Raw genomic sequence first — 12,212 nt, forward strand, 5'->3', positions numbered from 1 at the left:
CTAACCTAACTACAGTGCCTGGGTGCAGGCAAGCACCCCCCCACCTTACCGGCGCAGATGGCTGCCTCCAGGCCACAACAGGACTGGGAGGACACCAGCAGCAAGTACGCTGGCCGCATAGACCGGCATGGCCCAGCAAATAGCACCACAAGATGCAGCAAAGATGGACACGGCTCCAGGGGGTGCTGCGACAACCACAACCCCGGCTGCCAGTGGACGCATCAACGGTGTATGTGGCACCGGTGGGTGCTGCATTAACCACATCACAGGTGCTGCACCATTAGGGAGCCTCCACTAACCCAACAGGAAATATTTTTCATAAATGAAGGCCCCATGGCGGCCATGATGCTACCCCACTAAACCACCAGTGATATTAATATTATGGAAAGGCCTCAAGGAAGGCTTGGAGTCCCTGGGAGCCCTTGCAGACTTCAGGTTAGAAGTGCAGCTAAACTTTATGAAGAATGAGGCAGGGCATACAAGCCCTTTTAGGCCTCCCATGACCACACCCCCTTGAGACAGGTAAAAGTTTGGCGAAGGTAAGTATCCAATCGCTGGACCTGGAGGATGCCTACTTCCACGTCCTCACACACCCAAAGCATTGAAAGTTCTTACGCTTCGTAATAATGGGACGTCACTATCAGTTCAAGGCTCTGTCCTTCGACCTACAATCGGCGCCAAGGGTCTTCACAAAAGCATTGGCCCCAGTGTTGGCACATCTACGCCTCAAGGGCATACACGTGTACCCTTACTTGGATGACTGGCTCATGCAGTCGTTTTCTCAGGTCCTGTCAGTGCAGGACACAGAAGTGACCCTACGCCTACTGACAGAGCTCAGATATTCCATTAATTATCTGAAATCCTGCATAGTGTCATCGCAGGACGCTCTTTTTCTGGGTGCCCACCTCAACAGAGTGGCATCCTTGGCATACCCCGCGGGGGAGAGGGTGGTGCCATCCTAGGAGAGGGTGATGCCATCCTAAGAGAAGGTACATCGGCTGTCCACGATACGATCCACAACAATCCTAGCAATCAAGTCACTACTGGGCATGATGTCCTCTTGCATCCACCTGGTCTATTTCTGCAGGCTGCAGGTGAGGCCGCTTCAAGTGTTTCTGGACACCAAGTGGCACCAAATCACAGGGAAAAGGACGGTCAAGATTACCCTCAACCGGAAATTCAGACAGTGGTGGTGAGTGCGCTCACACCTCACTCAGGTTTCCCCATTTTGAGTACCACCATTCTAGGCTACAGTCACCATAGATGCTTCTCTGGATGGATGGGGTGCTCACACCGGGCAGTCCCATGCCAGGGGTCTCTGGCTACCGGAAGAGAAGAATCTGCACATCAATGTTTTGGAATTACAGGCCGTATTCTGGGCTCTCAAGTAATTCCTGCCTCTTCAGGGGGGTCTGGTAGTAAGGATCTTCACAGACAACAACACCACGATTTTCTACATCAGTAAGCAGGGCGGGACCTGATCCCCTGCTCATTTGCTAGAGGCTCAGGCCCTGTGGCACTGGGCGACTGTTCAAGGCATGTTTCTCATCCCGTTTCACCTGGCAGGCATCAAGAACACTGAAGCGGATGCCCTCAGCACGGAGCTGCGGTCCTGCCAAGAATGGGAGATTCAACAGGGGCAGGTGTCTTTCCTCTTCAGTAAATGGGGTCACACCAAAATCGACACCTTTGCCACGGCAGCAAATTCCAAATGCAAGGAGTGCTTTAGCAGGTTTCCCCAGCCATGGGGAGGGGACGCTTCTCGCTCAGATGGGAAGGCTGGTTTCTGTATGCCCACCTCCCAAATTCCACTTCTACTGCGTGTCATCAACAAACTCAAACTCTTTCACTACAGGATTATACTCATCATCCCAGCATGGCTCACAAAATATGGTACCCGAACCTGCTCCACTTGTTGGTGGCTCCGTCCATCCGTCTGCCTCCTCTTCCCGGCCTACTCTCCAGAGAAGGGGGAATCATTCTGCATCACAAACCAGCATCATTGAGCCCCATGGCTTGGCTCCTACAGCCCTAGAGTTTGGTCACTATGAACTTCCTATGGAAGTAAGACATTCTTTCCATGGTCAGGGCATCATCTACACCATCGTGCTACAGGCGTAAGTGGAAGCGCTTCACAGTGTGGTGCATGTCCCAAAGAATCAAACCTCACAGCCCCACAGCTCTTGCCGTACCTATTGTTGCTAGTCAAGCCTGGACTGGCCCACGCCTCCGCAAGGCGCATCTCGCAGCCATATCACGATACACCCGTTCGCCGGTAAAACCCTCCTTATGGTCCCACAGGCTCGTCAAAGAATTCATGAAGGGCCTCTTCAGATCCTTCCCTCCAGTGAAGGGAGCTCAATTTCGTCCTCATCAGGCTCATGGGGCCACCATTCGAGCTGTTGCATCAGGCTACCCTGAAGTTTCTTGCTTGGAAAACTGCGTTCCTAGTGGCTATCATCTCGGCCATGAGGGCAGGGAGATTCAAGCTCTCTCCTGAAAACGCCCATGCCTGTGGTTTCATGCTGCAAGGGTGTTACTTCGGACCGATCCTTCATTTTATGTCTAAGGTTCCATCTGTATTCCACCTTAACAAACCCTTGGTACATCCAGTCTTTTTCCCCAAATCCTGCTTCAGCTGCTAAATGGTGACTGCATACGCTGGATGTTGCTTGGGCCTTGAAGTTCTATGTGGCTTGCACAAAGGATTTTCGGAAGACTTCTCAATTTTTTGTGAACTTTGGTCCTGTGAATCAGGGAAATGCCCTGTCAAAGGCTTCCATATTCTGGTGGCTCTCCCGCTGCATCATGCACTGTCATCATCTGGCCAACAGACCACTCCCGGGCCGGCCTAGAGCTCATTCCACCAGAGCCATCACTGCAACAACTGAGTTTCTCTCTGGGGTTTCCCTGCTGGACATCTGCAGGGCTGTTACTTGGAGGTCTACGCACTGTGAGAAACCTGAGGGTATTCTGATTTTGATTTTTGATTTGGATTTTTTGGATTTATAATGTGCACTGAACAGAATGAACTATATAATAACAGTGCAGGTGACAATCATAATAGGTGTAACAGAATTCACATCAAGTCCCCTAATAAGGAGGGATGTCTATCTAAACAGGCAAGTCTTAAGTGCTCAGCAAAAGTGAAGAAATTAGCTCATAGTTCTCAGCTCAAGTGCCATAGGACTCCACAGCTTTGGACTAAAGACAGAGAATCTTCTATCACCCCGTGAAGCACACACTTAAAAACAATGCAAGCCATCTTGAACCTAATGCAGTCTTCAATTGAAAGCCAATGTAGCTCGTGACTAAATGGAGATACATGAGCAGTTTTCCTCAACTTGAATACCAATCCAACTGCTGCATTCTGTGCTTTCTGAAGTTGCTGGAGTTGTTAGCAGGGATACCCAGCAATTGACTATTACAATAGTCCAGGTGGGCGCTGGTTAATGGGCCCACTACAGCCGCATGGTCTTCGGTAGGTATATAAGAAAGCACTTTGCACAGCAATCTTAAAACAAAATGCACCGCTTGAATCTTGGCTCCGACCTGGGCTTCACCCCCAAGGTCCTCTTGCCAGATGCAGCCCGGATTTTTTATCTTGGATACAAATTTCAAGTTTTTGCCCAGATGCAAGGGAATAGGCACATTCTCTGCAGTATTCAACAGATGCTTGGGCCCAAACAGGATAAGCTTGGTCTTTGATGCGTTGATCTTGTATCCTGGCTTGCAACATTATGTGTTACTATGTACTTCTGCAATTGTATTCGCTCTCCCCTCTTGCTTCTCCACTCTTTTTGACTTCTTACTCTCTGTTCTCTCCTCCTATCCCTTTCTCCCTTTTCCTATCTCCTCCCCTCCTCCCCTTACTTTCTTGTATGCACTGACTCCATCAGAATTGTCCCTGGACCTAGTATGATAGCAACCTCGTCTGTCTCCTCCCTCCCGCCCCTTACTTGTTTTTTACCCCTCGCCCTAGCACTATCTGAAATGTCATCAGGCCGAGTACGATAGTTAATTTCACATCCTTACTATTCATGGCCTCTAAGAATGTCATTGTATTTTCCCTTGTTCCCTCCCTTGCCTTGAAGCGCTTTGATAATAATATATAAATAACCTATCATATCATATCTCTCCCAGAATCCCTGTTGTCCTGTTTCTTACCCCGAATACTCCCAATCATTCTTTGCCATTTCCCTCTGATAATTCATTCCCGAACACCCAGTCTACCTTGACAAAACACTACCATTCCCACAATCCCCTCTGCTCATTTCACAAATCGTATAAACCTCCCGCCCCCTTTCAACACAAACACTTTCCCACACTGTGAAAGACAACAGACTAACCACCAAGCTGTTTACCTGACATGTCGCAACACAAGGGTCAGGCAGAGTCAGGCAATTGATGAGAATCACACACACCTGTCGGCCCTTTCTCTTCCCCACAGGGATAAAAGGTGGAGCACAAGAGCACAGGATGAGCAAGGCAGACTGCTTGATGAGACAGCTATCCAGGCACGGCAGTTAAAGAGGAGGAGAAAGATGGCGTGAACCGAGAGGGTGACAAGGAGAGACGCAACTTTGCCCTTTCCGACCAAGGCCTGTGAGACCTCTGTGTAACAAATTGTAAGTCTGCGAACAATAGCCCAAGTGTGTTGCTGCAGATGTCAACAGTACACAGAGTGTGCCTATGCTGATAAGCAGGACAGAGGGAGACGCCTGCTACCGTGGTACCCAGCCTTCACTCCCAATACAAAGAAAGCCAGGCAGTTCATCACAGGCCGTGAGTCGAAGGGAAGACCGGTAAAGAAACCAAACTGCGTTGAACAAACATAGCAAACAGCTGATTGCATAATGTACAAAGAACTGGTGATGTAAAAGGGGAAAGCCAGTTGCAGATGAGACAGGCGCTGCGTGGGTACTCACTCGAGAAACTCTAGGCGATTACCGATTGTTGAACCTACTATTACCAGAAGGCCTTGGGAAAGGCGAGAAGAGGGTCAAAGTGGTCATACGGGGTCTAGAAAAAATCCTCTATACAGGCGAAAGTCTTTGACCGACAGATGATCGTGTATAAGGGAAGTGAATCCCGCATCGTAAGAAAGTAGAAGGAACTGTACCATTGGCAAAAGTGAACCCGAACGAGGGATGCCAAGGAAAAGGGGCAAAGTCTAAAGTCCCAAAGGGAACAGTGTGTTGACTAGAGTGAACCCGACAGAGGGTGGTGCACATTAAATTAATGCTAGTCAAACACTGAGGGGAAAATATCCCGCTTAATAAGAATGAATGAAAGCACTGTGGGGCAAGAGTGAACCCGCCGGAGGGGCATCCAACAGTGTGTTGTTTAAAAAGACATCAAGACCTGTGAAGTACAAAAGGTGAAGGTGTTTGTGAAAGACCAGAGGAAGTGGATTGTCCCCCTTGGCACTCGGTCCAAGCCCGGCAGAGGGAGATCCCGAAAGAAAGGCCTGAGCCGCTCGAGGGAGGCCAGAAAGATCAGGGGAAGTGGATTGTCCCCCTTGGCACTCACCAAACGGAATAGTGAGGAAAGAAAGTCAGAGTGAACCCGACGGGAGGGAGGCTGATATTCGAGAGGGGTCTGCACCCAGAAGAGGGGGACCCAGGGGTGAAGAATCGTCACCCCAAGTGCAATACGAAAGAATTATTTGTTTGATTATTTGAACTATCAGATCCTCGGAAGAAGGAGAGACAACCTCTGAAGATCCTGATGTTGATAGTAACTGTTTGAGGGCTCTGTGCCCGAAAGAGTGGGGCATAGGGGTGAAAGCATCACCCAACGTGCAGGCAGAAAGGATCCTTTGTTGTTATTTTGAACGCATCAGACCCTCCAAGGCAAGAGACTTTTTGACAAGCAAATGACTGGCCATCGAAGATCGTGATAGCTGAAAACGAACGGTTGTCTTGTGCTGGGAAAGCTCAAGTGTGTGCTGTGCTCCAGAGTCCCGCTTATTCCCATGCTCAAAACGTGAGAAAGGAAGACCACGACTACCGCACCCTGACATATTGTTTGTGAACACTTTTTTTTATTTATTATGAGCCCTATCCTACACTCTTTTGTATTTAGCGTCAGGATTAGCAATAGATTTTTCTTAGTATAGGCCTTTTTTTATTTGACAAGACGCTACTAGTACTGCCTTATTTTGATTTGATGGTCATAGCTTGCTCCCATCTTAGATTTAAGTTTACGTTTCCCCCCCTACCTATACAGTTTAATAAACACCCTTGAATTGTGATCACTTGTGTCTCTCTATTTTTGATACCATGCCTTCCTTACAGCACACCTTCACAAACTTCTACTGTGTGGAACGGGATTCCAGGGAGGAGTCCAGGGTCGGCCAAGCAGTGCTACACATCCTGTTTGCTTGAGGTGAGTTGGTTCCAGGGGTAAGTCTTTGTACGTCTGTTGAGCCTTGCCACCTCCTGTTGTTGGGTATATGTGTACTGCTGTATAATCGTATTCATGAGCATGTGAATCCATACCAGACCCCATGCTGGAGAAGGAACAGGCTACTTACCTGGAACTGTTGTTCTCTAGCATGGGTCTGGCATGGATTGACATGCAAACCCTCCCTCCTTCCCCGCTGTGCTCTTCTGAGTTCATACTGGCACCTCACACGCTTTGAATCCGAAGATAGCCACCGGGGGCGTGTCTCAGGGAGACAGTCATCATTGGATGGCTGCAGTATGACCCAGTCTCCAGTGATTGGATAATAGGAGAAATGCAATTTTCAAGCTTTAAAGCAAGACTGCTTTCTTTTTCTTACTGAGAATTCCCGGCCTGACGTCGGGGAATATTCATGAGCATGTGAATCCATGCCAGACCCATGCTGGAGAACAACAGTTCTCCAGCATTGGATCTTTCATGGATTCACATGCTTAGAATATTCCCCGTCGACAGACTGGGAACCCTCGGTACACTTATAAAGCCGTTTCCCATAGGAAAACTTCCGACACTTTTGTGTCCTATCTACGTTGTTTTTGGGGCCGCCCACGCATGCCGCACTAGGACGTAGCGGTATAAATGCCCCACCCCCGAGGCTCCCTTCAGATTTCAACCGTCTCCAAAGTAGTGGGAGCACCTCGTGTAGTCTACTATTCTTTCTAGGTTGTGCTGTTGGAGTTTTGCCCGTGTGCTACGTGTGGGTTGAAGAAGGTGTATGAGTGGGATGGACATATGGATTGCATATATTGTCACACTCTCATTATTCGGCAGACAAGTGCGAAATATGTAAGGGCTTCTCCCAGAAGACTCTTAAAGATTGAAGTCGACGACTAGTGGCGTGGTTAAACGATGGAGCGGGGGCATACCCGCCTTCGGAGGTAGGCACCACGCGCAGCGTGGCCTCAGCGTCAAAATCTTCAGGGGCCCCGCGCTGCTCGACACCGTCGGAACCCCGGTGAAGAAATCACGACCGGCGGAGAAGGAATCATCGAGAAGCCATTCTAAGGAGTCTTCGTCGAAGAAAGCCTCGTCATCCTCATCTTCGACGAAGAAAGACAGAAAGGAAAAGTCGAAATCCTCCTCGGGCGATCACCATAGATCGACCTCGAGTCGTGAAGCGGAGAAGCGTAGGTCAAGTTCAGAAAAGGCGGGAACGCCTCAGGGACCTACACGACCACCACCGCCATCGACCGCAGGGCAGTCGTCGACCCCTTCTCTGCCACTGACACAATTGGTCTCAACTGTTCTTGGGCCTCAGACGGCGACGGCGACGACGACGATGACGACGACGACGATGGGGCCAGCTTTAGCCTCGTCGACGGAGATCCCGCAAGAGGCCTGGCGACCAGAAGTATTCGACCCGGTTTTGTCAGAGACCCTACTTCAGCAAGAGGCCTTGTCGGTGTCCTCGGGAGATGAGGATGTGAGAGTAGCTGGCCCTGCAGACCTCGGGTTACGAGGAATTACCAGTCCTCTCTCCGGGGGAGCCAGCATTCCGGGGTCTACCCCTCTTCTCAATCCGCAATCACTCTTGTCGCTGGAGGTTTTATCCACGTTACAAACTTTGCTGAAGACACTGGACGAGAGGCTACCTCAAGCAACTCCGGCCAGGTCGCCCATCGACGAACCGGGCCCGTCTCGTCGGCCACCTCCATCAACCCCCACGGCAGTGCCAGCGGGTGGAGACCTCTCAGCTGCACGCCACGAGGAGGGAGAACTGATAGATTCAGACTCGGACAGGAGAACCTTATCGGATGTTTCACTTTCCCCCTCCAGGGATCCACCTGGGAGTCTGAGGTGGAATTAGAAACCCAGAGAAGCCCGGCTCAGCCGTCTCCCCCGGACGACATTGGGTCATTTCACGCCATGATGGCCAAAGCGTGTACAGAATTCGGGTTGGCCCGGGAAGAGGAGAAAAAGGACTGCTCTCTTTTCGACCACATGGAAAAGAGAAGAAGGTCGGTGTTCTCGGTACACATCCTGGATCATGTGTGGCAGGAGGGGTTACAGACCATGCGTCACCCTTTCTTGGAACCGGCAATAAAAGGTCGCCTGGAGAAAAAATGTAATGCCCCAGAAGCTGCCCCCAAGTGTCTGTCCTCCCAACCAACCCCTGACTCGGTGGTGTCAGCGGCAGCGGTGAGAAAGGCGAGAGCCCAGCACAAGTGCACGACCCCCCTGGAAAGTGAGGCCAGAAGACAGGATGCCTTTGGCAAAAAAGTGCTGTCGGTAGGAGCAACCACAGTGAAAGCGGCCAACTCTCTGGCTATAGTAGCCAGATACGACAGAGAGAGGTGGCACCGACTGGCACCTATGCTGGAGCATCTTCCGGAAGAACATCGTAAGGCGGCGATGTTACTTGTCAGGGAAGGTGAAGAGGCCTCCAATCATGCCATAAACATTGCGGTGGACCTCGCAGAATCGGGGTTTAAACAGGTGAATAACGGTGTGGTTCTCCGAAGGCAAGCATGGCTAAAATGCACCAACTTTAGACCAGAGGTGCAATACAAGGTGCTGGATATGCCTTTTGAGGGAGACCTTCTGTTCAGCGAGAAGGTGGACGAGGCCCTGAAGGGCATGAAGGAGGACTCGGACACGGCGCGTTCCTTGGGTGCCCTCCAGAGTGGTCGAAGTTTCAGGTCTTTTCGTCCCTTTAGGGGAGCATCGGGAAACTCCAGATTCTCGGCATCGAGAGACAGATCCTTCGGTAGGCCGGCATACCCCTCCCAGGGATACAGACAAGCTTCTCAAGCGGCAAAACGATGCCGGGACTACCAGACCCCCAGGAAGAGAACAGGTTACTCGTCGTTGACGAGAGATAAGCAGACCAAGGACCAGCAATGACGGGCATCGGACCGTTCTGGGAGGCAGAGTATCGTGCTACATCGACGAATGGGAGCAAATAACAACGGATCAGTGGGTGTTGGACACAGTAAGATACGGACATTCACTGCAATTCAAAAGCAACCCTCCGCACATTCCACCGGCGTTTGTAGCTCAACCCCATCTGAGCGTGTTGCAGCAGGAAGTAGCACTTATGCTACAAAAAGGTGCTATAGAATTGGTTCCGTCGTCACAGAAGGGTCAAGGGGTTTATTCCCGATACTTTGTGGTGAAAAAACCAAACGGAAAGTGGCGTCCCATTCTAGAGCTGCGCGATCTAAACAAGACGTTGAAAAGCCTAAAATTCAAGATGCTCACGCTCCAGGAAGTGATCCGGTCAGTTCAGGATGGGGACTTTCTGGCGCCTCTGGACCTGCAGGACGCGTATTTCCGCATACCAATGTGTCGGCGACACAGAAAGTTCCTAAGGTTTGTGGTAGGACGGACTCACTACCAGTTCACAGTACTTACTTTTGGGCTGAAATCCTCTCCCAGAACGTTCACGAAATGTTTGGCCCCGGTGGCGGCCTGGCTGAGAAGGCAAGGCCATCATGTGTACCTGTATCTCGACGACTGGTTGGTGAGGGGGTCCTCCCCTATGTCGACTCACGCAAGTTTGCAGGCCACCATGCAACTCTTTCAACAGCTGGGGTTTGCGGTAAACTTCGAGAAATCTTTGTTGACGCCATCGAGAAGCTTTGTGTTCCTGGGCACGCAATTCGAGACCCAGTCAGGGTTAGTGAAGCCATCCCTCGACAGAATCACCAAACTCGATTGGCAGGTCGGCTGAGAATCAATACCAGAGTATCAGTGAGAAAATATGTGTCGATTCTGGGCGCTATGGCGTCCTGCATTCCTCTGGTGGGCAACTGCCGCCTGTTCATGAGGCCGGTTCAAGAGTTTCTGGCGGACCGGTGGACGCAGGCCCAAGGGCTCTGGTCGGACAAACTGACCGTCGATGACGACGAGCTCCTACTAGCTCTTCAGTGGTGGCAGAGCTTTCATAATCTATCCAGAGGGGTACCCCTACAGGAGTCGGAGTTTCGGCTAACCATAGTGACGGACGCATCCCTGACAGGCTGGGGAGCACACATGGGCACACTACAAAAGCAAGGTCGTTGGTCTCGGAGGGAGTCACTCCTGCACATCAACGTTCTGGAACTGAGAGCAGTGGGCCGGGCTTTGAAGTCTTACCTGCCGCACATCAGAGGGTCCATAGTGAGAATATTGATAGACAACACGACGGCGATGTTTTACTTAAGGAAGCAAGGGGGCACGCGGTCCAGAACCCTTTCCACCGAGGCTCAGAAGGTGTGGCATTGGGCTCTGAAACACGATATATCCATTGTAGCTCATCATCTTCCGGGAGTAAGGAACGAGCAAGCGGACTCACTCAGCAGAAAAATGGGCCAAATACACGAATGTGAGATAGACAGCGCTCAGTTGTCAAAAGTCTTCGAGAAATGGGGACGGCCTCCGCTGGATCCCTTCGCAACGAAGAGGAACAAGACGTGCGAGATGTATGCCAGCAGATGGCCACAGGAAGGTTCTCTGGGGGAAGCGTTCTCCTTCCCGTGGACGGACAAGTTTCTCTATGCCTTCCCTCCGTTCCCTCTTATAAGGAGAACTCTGCAGTGGATACGCAGGTACAGGTGCCGGGTCATCATAGTGGCACCGTGTTGGCCGAGGCAGCCGTGGTTTTCCGACCTGCTTCACCTGTCAGTGGATCAACCGATAACGTTCCCGAAGTTTCCAATCTCCTGTCCCGGGATGAAGGAACAGTGTGGCATCACAATCCGGACAGTCTCAATCTCACAGCTTGGCTCCTGACTTTTTCGGAATTTGGTGCCTTGAGCATTTCGTCGGATTGTTGGAGAATCCTGCAAGCAGCACGGGCCCCTTCCACCAACAAGTCGTACACGTGCAAGTGGAGAAGGTTCTGTACGTGGTGTCAAGGACAGCCGGGAGTGCAACCTCTAAGGGTAACTCCGGAGCAACTTCTACCGTATCTGCTACACCTGGCGAAGAGCGGATTATCTTTTTCATCAATAAAGGTACACATGGCGGCCATCTCTAGGTTCACAAGGAGGAGGCAGTCGTCTCCCTTGTTTAGTGACAGGCTGGTGAAACACTTCATGAGAGGTCTGTTCTGAACATTCCTGCCGGTTAAACGTATTCCACCAACGTGGAGTCTTAATGTGGTGCTAGCAGGGTTAATGAAAGCACCCTTTGAAACAATGGCCACATCGTCGATGAAGTTCTTGTCTTGGAAATTGGCTTTTCTAATAGCTATTACATCAGCTAGGCGGCTCTGGTCGTAGACCCGCCGTACCTAAGGTTCTTTAAGGACAAAGTGGTTCTGTCAACTAATCCTCGTTTCATTCCAAATGGTCCTACGGCTTATCATAAACACTCATCCATTGTCCTGCCTACCTTTTTCGCTACCCCCTCATCAGCTGCAGAAAAAGTCCTCCATACCTTGGACGTGAAGAGAGCTCTAAAATGTTACCTTCATCGGACTCAGCAACTTAGATCTACGCAACAACTCTTCATTGCATATGGCCCGTCGGCGAGAGGAAAAGCAATTTCAAAGCAGGGACTGGCCCGATGGGTCTCGTCGACGATTGCCTTCTGTCATTCCAAAGTGGGAAAACCGCTACAAGGGCGTCCGAGAGCTCATTCCACGAGGGCAACTTCATCTTCGACGGCGTTGTGGGCAGGAATCCCGCTGGCAGACATTTGCCAGGCGGCAGCATAGTCAGTGCCTCACACGTTTACCTGCCATTACTGCCTCTAACGGCAGCATACGGACGAGATACAAATGGGAAGAGCAGTCTTACGCCATCTGTTTCAATAAGGTAAGC

This window comes from Ambystoma mexicanum, chromosome 11 (genome assembly GCF_040938575.1).
Source record: "Ambystoma mexicanum isolate Mex_15411 chromosome 11, UKY_AmexF1_1, whole genome shotgun sequence".
NCBI lineage: Eukaryota > Metazoa > Chordata > Amphibia > Caudata > Ambystomatidae > Ambystoma > Ambystoma mexicanum.